This window comes from Euphorbia lathyris, chromosome 3, assembly GCF_963576675.1.
Source record: "Euphorbia lathyris chromosome 3, ddEupLath1.1, whole genome shotgun sequence".
Lineage (NCBI taxonomy): Eukaryota > Viridiplantae > Streptophyta > Magnoliopsida > Malpighiales > Euphorbiaceae > Euphorbia > Euphorbia lathyris.
The window spans coordinates 11058185-11067503 of NC_088912.1; positions in this window are offsets into that span (position 1 = coordinate 11058185).

Consider the following 9319-nt stretch of genomic DNA (forward strand, 5'->3'; position numbering starts at 1 on the left):
AGCCCTTTTCAGAGGAAGGAACAGCTGACAACCCTCTCCTTCGGGCCACCAAAGATTCTATCTTTCCTATACTTTCCGCACAGAAGACGAACCCAAAGGGAGGAGGGGGATTGCCACATTCTCCAAAGAAGCTTCATTAACAGGACTTTATTATTGTCCTTAGTTTGCCTTATACCAAGACCCCCCCTGCTCTTAGGCTGGCAGGCTTCCTTCTAAGGGACCAGGTGAATCTTCCTCCCATCCCCAGACTCTCCCCACAGAAAACGCCGATTAATTCTATCAAGGTCGTTGAGGACCGGCTCAGGGAGCTTACAGGCTTGCATGATGTGATTTGGAGTAGCGCAGTTGATAGACTGGATTAAAGTAAGGCGACCTGCAAGGGAAAAAGAATTAGCTTTCCAACTAGCACACAAACCGTTAGATTTGTCCAAAATATCTTTAAAAGAGGCTATGGACACCCTGTCACTATGAAGAGGGACCCCAAGGTATTTCCCAAACGATTGAGTCAGGAGAATGCCAGACATCTCACTCAGTCTTCTACACAAGCTATTATCCATATTCTTGGAACAAAGCATACAGGATTTATGGATGTTAATCTTCTGGCCAGAAGCCTCACAAAAGCAGTCGAGGATATCCATCACAGCCTTAATTTGTTCCTCATTACCCTCCACAAAAAGAATGACATCATCAGCAAAGAGTAAATGGGTAACAGGGGGGCAATGTCTGTTGATGGAAACAGGGTGGAGAGTCCCTTTGCTCACCGCCTCTTGGATCAGGTGAGACAATCTTTCCATGGTAATAACAAAAAGGAAGGGGCTCATAGGATCCCCTTGACGAATACCCCTGGATGGAGAGAACTCATCCGACATATCCCCATTGATCATAACCTGGAAAACAGGAGAGGAGATACACTTTCCAATCAAATTCCTCCAGTTCTCCGGGATACCAGCTTTGGCTAAACTATCCAGAAGAAAGCTCCAGTTCAACCTATCATAGGGTTTCTCCAGATCCAGCTTGAGAGCCACGATCCCTTTCTACGGTACATTTGATATATTTAAAAAATTTAATTAATTAAACTATAATTATATATAGGAATAGGGTGTACAAATACCCCTAACATTGACAGTCAGAAACAAATTTACACTTAACGTTTAAAATGATTCAATTCTTCCTCTAACATTGGCAAATTCTGTTAATTTAATAAATAATTTATCAAATTATCTTCTTAATTATGAATCTTCTCATTTACACTAACGTGTGTGTCATTTTATCACTCATTAGTAAGGGATCACAAACACATGAATAGACGTGATAAAAAAATACAAATATTTTTTCGAATTTAAAAATATTAATCTCCTATTCTATTACTAAATCACTAAAAATGTAAAACAAAAATTGGAACATATAATCAGTAAGGAATAAAAATATGTGTTTTATAATGATGTCTCAAATTGACCCAATTTACCAACTTTAAGAGTAAAATTGCTTTTGACTACCATTAGGGATAAATGACTTGTTTGGCAAAGAGATGTTTAAGATAAAATTAGAAGTTTGGACGTTTTTTAATAGTCAAACTTCTAATAATGTTATTTGGTGACATGTTTGAAAGAGTTTTTTGGGTTAAAACCTCAATTCTCAAAAGCTAATGGAATATTAGCGGAACCGAACTGAACATCAAACCAGATTTATAGTTGGACCAGGAGTCACTTGATCGGACTGGTTGACTCGGATTGAGTTGAAGTCTATATACCTTCTTGGACTTCTTTTTCTTATTAAGTTGAAGTCTATATACCTTCCTGAACTTCTTTTTCCGTCAGATCTACACATGTTAGCTATACTTCTTTCTTTTATTCTTTTTCGATCTTAGTAAGAGCAGAAAATGTTCATCTTGTCCGTAGATCTATAGATCTACGTGGTTGCAAAAACAGAAAGAACTCGGATCTGAATGTCCGGAATAACCTAAATGATAAAGAATGGATTACAACGATTTTTCAACTGAGTTCAACTTATAATAAGGTTATGATTTCTATTTTTGTTATATTTGTACCTTTTGTGGTTTTTATTGCTCTTTATAGTCGTTTTTATTACTTTTTGTAGTCTACTTTCTTCCCTTTATAGATCTTGTATTGGTTATAGCCTCTATGAGTGAGAGGTTTTATTCCCAATGTTATGAAAACCAGACTTGCCGGTTCGACCGGTCCGACCGCAAACCGGTCAGATCTTTCTTTTATTCTTTTTCGGTCTTAGCAAGAGCAGAAAAGGTTCATCTTGTCCGTAGATCTATAAATCTATGTGATTGCAAAAACAGAAAGGACTCAGATCCGAATGTCTGGAAGGACCTAAATGATGAAGAATGAATTACAACGTTTTTCAACAGGTTCGACTTACAATAAGGATATGATTTCTGTGTTTGTTATGTCTGGTTTTTATTGCTCTTATATATGTACCTTTTATGGTTTTTATTGCTTTTTATAGTCGTTTTATTATTTATTTGTAGTCTACTTTCTTGGTTTTTATTGCTCTGTATAGTCGTTTTATTATTTATTTGTAGTCTATTATGTATTGGTTGTAGCATGTATGAGTGAGAGGTTTTATTTAAATTAATGGAATAATATACATTACTTTTATTAAAAAAACTTTAATCCTAATATAATTTAGCTATTAATTTGGTGGCAGAAGGGATATATATCTATTTAATATATAGTTAGAAAGAACTTTCATGTGATATGTTTTATGTCTTGTCAATTAATTTTGTAATATGTTTGATAGTATATGGATAAAATTATAATTTTATATAATTGAATAAGCCAAACTTACCCAACACCAATAAATTTGATGTTATCTCAAACAAGTTGAAGTTTGTCTGTGGTCACAAATGTCTCTTTCAACATTACATTTGGTTGCAAACTTTCTTTCTATTATTATTATTTTTATTGATTTGATGTTGCAAATTGATGATAATTATTTATAACCTCAAACAAACAAATCCAAAAAAAATAAAAATTGTACTTTATCCACTTGATTGTAATTTGTTTCTATCTTTAGTGCCAACTACATTTATTATATATATTCTTTTCTCAAATAAGATTATAGGGTAAATTACAAAGATGAGTCCTGAACTTTGCTCTTACTTTTATTATAGGCATTACACCTATTTGGCTCTCCAAACTAAAGCTTCAAAGTCAATTAGGACTCTAAATTATCAAAATCATCAATCAGATTCCTGAATTAAGCAAAAATAATCACTTGGATACCTATCTTATCCTAAAATCAGAAACTGCGACTGTAATAATCTCTATATTGGTTCAAAATGAGTTTGGAGAAAAGGGTCTGAAACTGTTCAACCGAATGATTTTTGATGAGGCCTCATTTTGTGATTTTTGTTTATAATAGGGACTCAATTGATGATTTTTTATTAGTTCAGGGACTTGATTGATGAGTTTGGGGAAGAGAGTCTGAAACTGTTCAACCGAATGATTTTTTATAAGGCCTCAATTGGTGATTTTTGTTTAGAATGGGGACTCAATTGATGATTTTTTATTAGTTCAGAGACCTGATTGATGATTTTAATAGTTTAAAATCCCAATTCACTTTAAAATCTTAATTTAGGGAGCTAAATGGAAATTATGCTTTTATTATAGCTTAATATAAGTCTCCAAACATCAACTGACTCCTCGAACTTTAAAAATATTCTATTGATCCTCTATATTTGGTTAAAGTGCACATTTAATCTCCTAAAATCTACGTGGCGGGATAAGGAGAGATTTTGACAAAGTTGAAATATGTACACTTTAAACAAGCTCAGAAATAGATCACTTTAAAAAAATTTAAAAAGCTAATAGATACATTTCAGAGAGTTAATTGGTCACTTTATGCAAGTTCATGAGGTAAATAGAACATTTTTAAAATGCATGGCGGCAATTAAATTTTTTGGACAAGTATAAGAAGTTAAAGATGTATTGAGCATTTATTATGACTTCTGTACTATCAAACACCATAACCTATAAATTTTGTGCTTTACTAACATAATAATTCTTTTTTAACGTTGATTAAAGTGGTCACTCTAATAACAAATAAAAGAGTTAATGACAAAACTTTAATTTTTGAACTTTAGTTTGAGATATAAAAAAAAGTTTAATATGTTTAATCCATATTTATTTTTATACTTAAAAATAAAAATGTCATTTTCCTACATTAATTAAGAAGATTCCATAGATATATTAATTATCCATAAATTAATTAAATGAAAGATTCCATAGTTCTCAATATATCTATGCATGAATATGAAACTTGAATGGTGGTTGGTTTTCTTTTGTGTTTAGTCTCTATTTTTATCCAAAAAGTTCAAACAAAATAAAGGACTATTTCTATTATTAAATATTTATTTCTATATATTGTGAAAAATCTAAATGAAAAATATATTTCCTTTTACCAATTTGATTTAACTCTTAAGGATTAAGTTATGGAATATGTACACATGTCATGTTGTAGTTTTCTTTAAGAAAAAAAAGACTATGATTAAGGTGGGATTAGCATTGGAATGAGCTTGCCTATTAACTAAATGAGCAGCCTCATTCACTAAACAATGGATAAATGAAATCTTAAAACTAGGATTTAAACATAGAATATTCATGCAGTCCTGAATCAAAGTGTCAAACTCAAACAGATCCATCGATGTGGAATGAATCCTCTCCACAACCAATTTCACATTCATTTCAAACTCAACATGACTAAAGTTCTGATTAGCTAACCATAACATACTAGTACGTACCGCAAGAGCTTCGATTATTTTTAGATCCTTTAGCCCATGGATCAGGCTGCTGCTACAAAATAGAAAAGACCTCGCCTCGTCCTGAACCATAATGCCGAGACCACATTGCTCCTCTGCTACAAAGACAGAAGCATCCCTATTATAATTTAGAAACCCCGGAGTAGGCATCTTCCATGGTGGAACTGATGACCGTATGCGACCCGAACTGTAAGGTACCCTTCAGAATGCCTGCTAATCATGGTAACCATCGAAGACCGACTTCTAGCTTATTTCCATCGGCCACCAGTCCGTACACCACACAACACGATTTCGATGCTCCCAAATCGCCTGTAGCCAGCTCGTGAATGTCATGTCCCCAGGTTGCGATGAGACTAGACCTACCACATGCCAGATTTTCCTTGCAAAACAACAAACAATAAATAAATGGGACTCTATTTTATCTCCATCCATGCATAACGGACATTCCACAAGTACCAAAACCCGTCTCTAAATCAGTGTTTGTTCGAGTTGGTAAAAAACCCGCACACACCCACCATATAAACATCTTCAATTTAGGTGGAATCTCCAACCTCCACAATTTCCACCACCCCTCATTAGCCAAACCTCCAATCCTTAATCTAGATCCCACTCGATACCCCAACTTCACACTGTATATGTCATCCTTAGACCACTGCCATATCCACTCATCTGTAGAAGTTCTAAATTATAAAATAATATCGAGGACAATACGTGTCTTCATCTCATTAATATATAGTTGTTTTCCATGAAAATATATATTTATTGCATTAAATAAATAATGATAAAGAAAATATTTATAGCGAAAGGGTTGTATACATTTAGATTTTTGGTGTGTTTTTTTCCTTAATATATGATATCAAACAAATATAACTCTACCACATGGTACTATAAAAGTCTGAACCTACTCTCAAAGATAGAGAATGCATATTGTCTCCTCAGCTAAATACAGCAAAATGACTGCATACTAGAAGCTTGATTCGGGAAGTCTCACTAGACCCAGTCAATTATCCGGTCGTTGCCATAATTACATCTGATCTCGGGAATCATGGGTCAAGTGGCCTTAAGGGATATCAAGCCTCACACTCCCTCCTATCAACAGAAGACATGTAGCCCACCCCACTCCATGATCTATAACCGTCTTTTACAACTCAATACCAGTATAAATAGAGTAAGTTTAGCTCGAGGTAAAGTGATTCATTCATTTCTGTTAAGCTTACATTACAACTTTGTTTACTGATCGTGATCATCTTCCATCCAGCCCTTTCATAAACTGACTTAGATATTGGAGTGGATTCATTGTACAATGGCCCTCTTTGACATTAATTTTGTACAGTTACAGGTTGACACGTGAACTTTCAGGATTTAACATCTATGGGTGTTCCAACAATGGACTACCGGGGGTTGGGGCTGGGGGCACAAGGCTCTTCGACCGTCGGAACCATCCCTACCAAGGATCGTTCTAGCCTCTATCTCCGTCATATTAAGGTTGGGATGCAAGATGACACCCCTTCAAAAAAAATTTGGCACAAATGATGGTTGTTTTCTAATGGTTTGATCTTTTTTATGAGATGATCATTTGCTACTTATTTTCCATTGCTTTATAGCCATCCAACGGTCTATCATCTTGTTCTTTCAGTTGCGTCTTTCTCATCTCATGAGGATCCTCCTCCATATCTTTGGTTTTTAGAGATGTCAATGTCATTAAGTAGTATTAGTTAATTGAGTTTGTATTTGATTACAAAATTCAACTTGATTAATATATGACATGTGATAAATTTTCTAAGTTCGTTGAAATGACCAATCTTATTTCTACAGCCCAAACTCAATTTCAAGAAGTTTTATGGTGGTACGAAAAAATTGGTTATAGAACACTCAGATGATAATTTGTATATATGTGTGATGTAGTATAAAATAAATGGGCTCAGACAAAGTCTCAGCCCAATCGTAAGATATGGGCCTAAATCTAAAAGCTCATACCTAAAGAGATCATGAAAGCCAACTAGATGTAAAAGCTTCTTCAGGAAGCTGCCTGTAGGGACACGTGGACCAATAGTTTTTCCGAAACCCAAAGGCACGCTCCTAATCCCTATATCAAGTTGTGCATTACGACATGATATAGGAAGAAGGAATCTGAAGCCAATAAGAAGTTAGAGCTTGTAAAGTGTGTAAGTTGTTCAAGTATATAGTTACGTATAAATAGTCTCGGGATCTGAACCTCAGCTACATCATAATCACGCACGACCTAAATCATTTTGCTTTCAAGTTATTATGTAGTCTCAAGTACTTTCCTAACTTAAGCATCAGAGAGAGGATGTCGAAATCTGGCCCCTCCCTGACAATTTGTTATTGACTCAAGTGATTAAAAGACTTGACCAGAAAATATGTTCATTATTGAAGACATCAATGTGCATAAATTGAGCGAGATTGATGTAGCAAAACAATTGTGCATACATAGATGTAAAATTAACTCCCCAACAGAGCAATCTTGTATTCGTCACTATTGAATCATCTTAAACTTGGACCTAAACCCCCTCTAAAAAGAAGCATCTTAAGTGAGGATCATCTCACCCTTATAATCATGATTATTAAAATCAGATCGGTCAAAGAACGGGTAAAGATGAAAGGTTAAGGGTTTAAGGTTCAACCGAGGTTGAACTCGGATAAAAAAATCCTGTAAAAACTATTATTTTTAGTTTTAGGCAAAAAGCATCATTAGACCTCTGATCTTTCATTTTTTGGTTCATTAAGCCCTTGATATTTTATTTGGATACATTAAGCCTCTGATCTTTTTTTTTTTTGTCTCATTAAGCCCTTGATGACCAAATCAGTAAGTTGTGAACATCTAATTCTGTTAAAAATACGTTATTGACTTCATCTGTATTTAAAATTATTAAAAAAAAGTATTTTTTATAGTTTGGATTAAGATTTTTACAGTTTTTCTATAGCCACATGATACATCCAAAACAGAGAAAAAATACAAATTCCGAATGAAGATACAATGAATAACAGTCTGTTAACCAAATTTTATGTTTAAATTTACTTTTTATGGTCATCAAGGACTTAATGAGACCAAAAATAAATGATCAAGGGCTTAATGTATCCAAATAAAAGATGAAGGGCTTAATGAACCAAAAAATAAAAGATCAGAGGCGTAATGATGCTTTTTGCCTTAGTTTTATTTAGCCTTATAACCTTATAACATTTACAACTATTACATTTATAACTATTCTTGCATGATCTTATAACCTTATTGATTGTTGATCTGAATTCTCGGTTTGAAGCTCGTCACGTATTCTTTATGTGGATTCTTTTTTAATTAAAATTCTCTATGTACTTTAGAATTCGAATTTGAGATCTAGTTTAAGCGATTTGAGGACTCTAACCACTCAAATCAATCTTAATCAGTTAATACCTTTTAATGGCTCCTAAATCCGTCGCGACACACATTAAGAAAAAAAAAATAAGACCTTGCATGTTACATATTCACAATACCATGGATCAATAATTAAACATTTCTAGGCACATATTATAAAATTAGATTGTAAAACTTAGTTAAATTAAGAAGTACTACTTTTTTATCAATAAAAAGTACTAATATTTGGTTTTATATTTAAGTTAGATTGTCATTATTCCATGTTATATACATCAAATTATATTTTAGTGTGAAATTGTACTAGTTCTTTCAAAAAAAAAAAAATGTACTAGTTGAAATATTATAAGTGCATCATGTGCACTCATTATAGTTAATTGATTATTATTTTTTATTGGAAAATTTAGATTCATTAACAAAGTAAAAGTCAACAACAATTAATTTAGAGAATATAAAAAATAATGATAAATATAAATTATTATTTAAATAGAATTTTTAATTGAGTAATATTTTTTTATTTATATAGAAATTGTTTTTTTAAATAGGCTTCCTATATAAAAATATTATTATTGTTGAGAAATTATTTTCTAAATAAGATTCCTATTGAGTAATAATGGGGAGTATAAAGAAAGTATTGATAAATAGAAGGCTTAATACTTTTACAATCTGAATTTGTTCACAAAGTTTATTGGTCCATTAAATTTTTAAAATGTCTCGGTAGCTCTTGAATTTATATAAAATATTCATTTAATCTCATCACTATCAGTTGTAAAAAAAAGTAAGTTAAATACGGAATATGTATTATACACGTCTTAGATTATTATTACATAATTCATAAAATAGATTAAAAATGAAGTTATTACTTGCTCAACTATAAAATTTATTTTTTCTATTATTAGAACCGCATACCCCAATCTTGATCATTTTACTTTTTTTTAAGACATATGCAACACATCTTCCGCATTTAACTTACTTTTTGACAACAGAGTGATTAAATGATTATATTTTATGCAAGTCCATGGGGCTAATTGAATATTTTATGCAAGTTTGGAGGGCTAAATGAGTAATAGACGAACTATTTATAAGCATTTTGTTTATTTATTCACGAACTTTGCTTGTGATCTTGTTTATGTACACAATTATAGAGATATTTGCGAGCA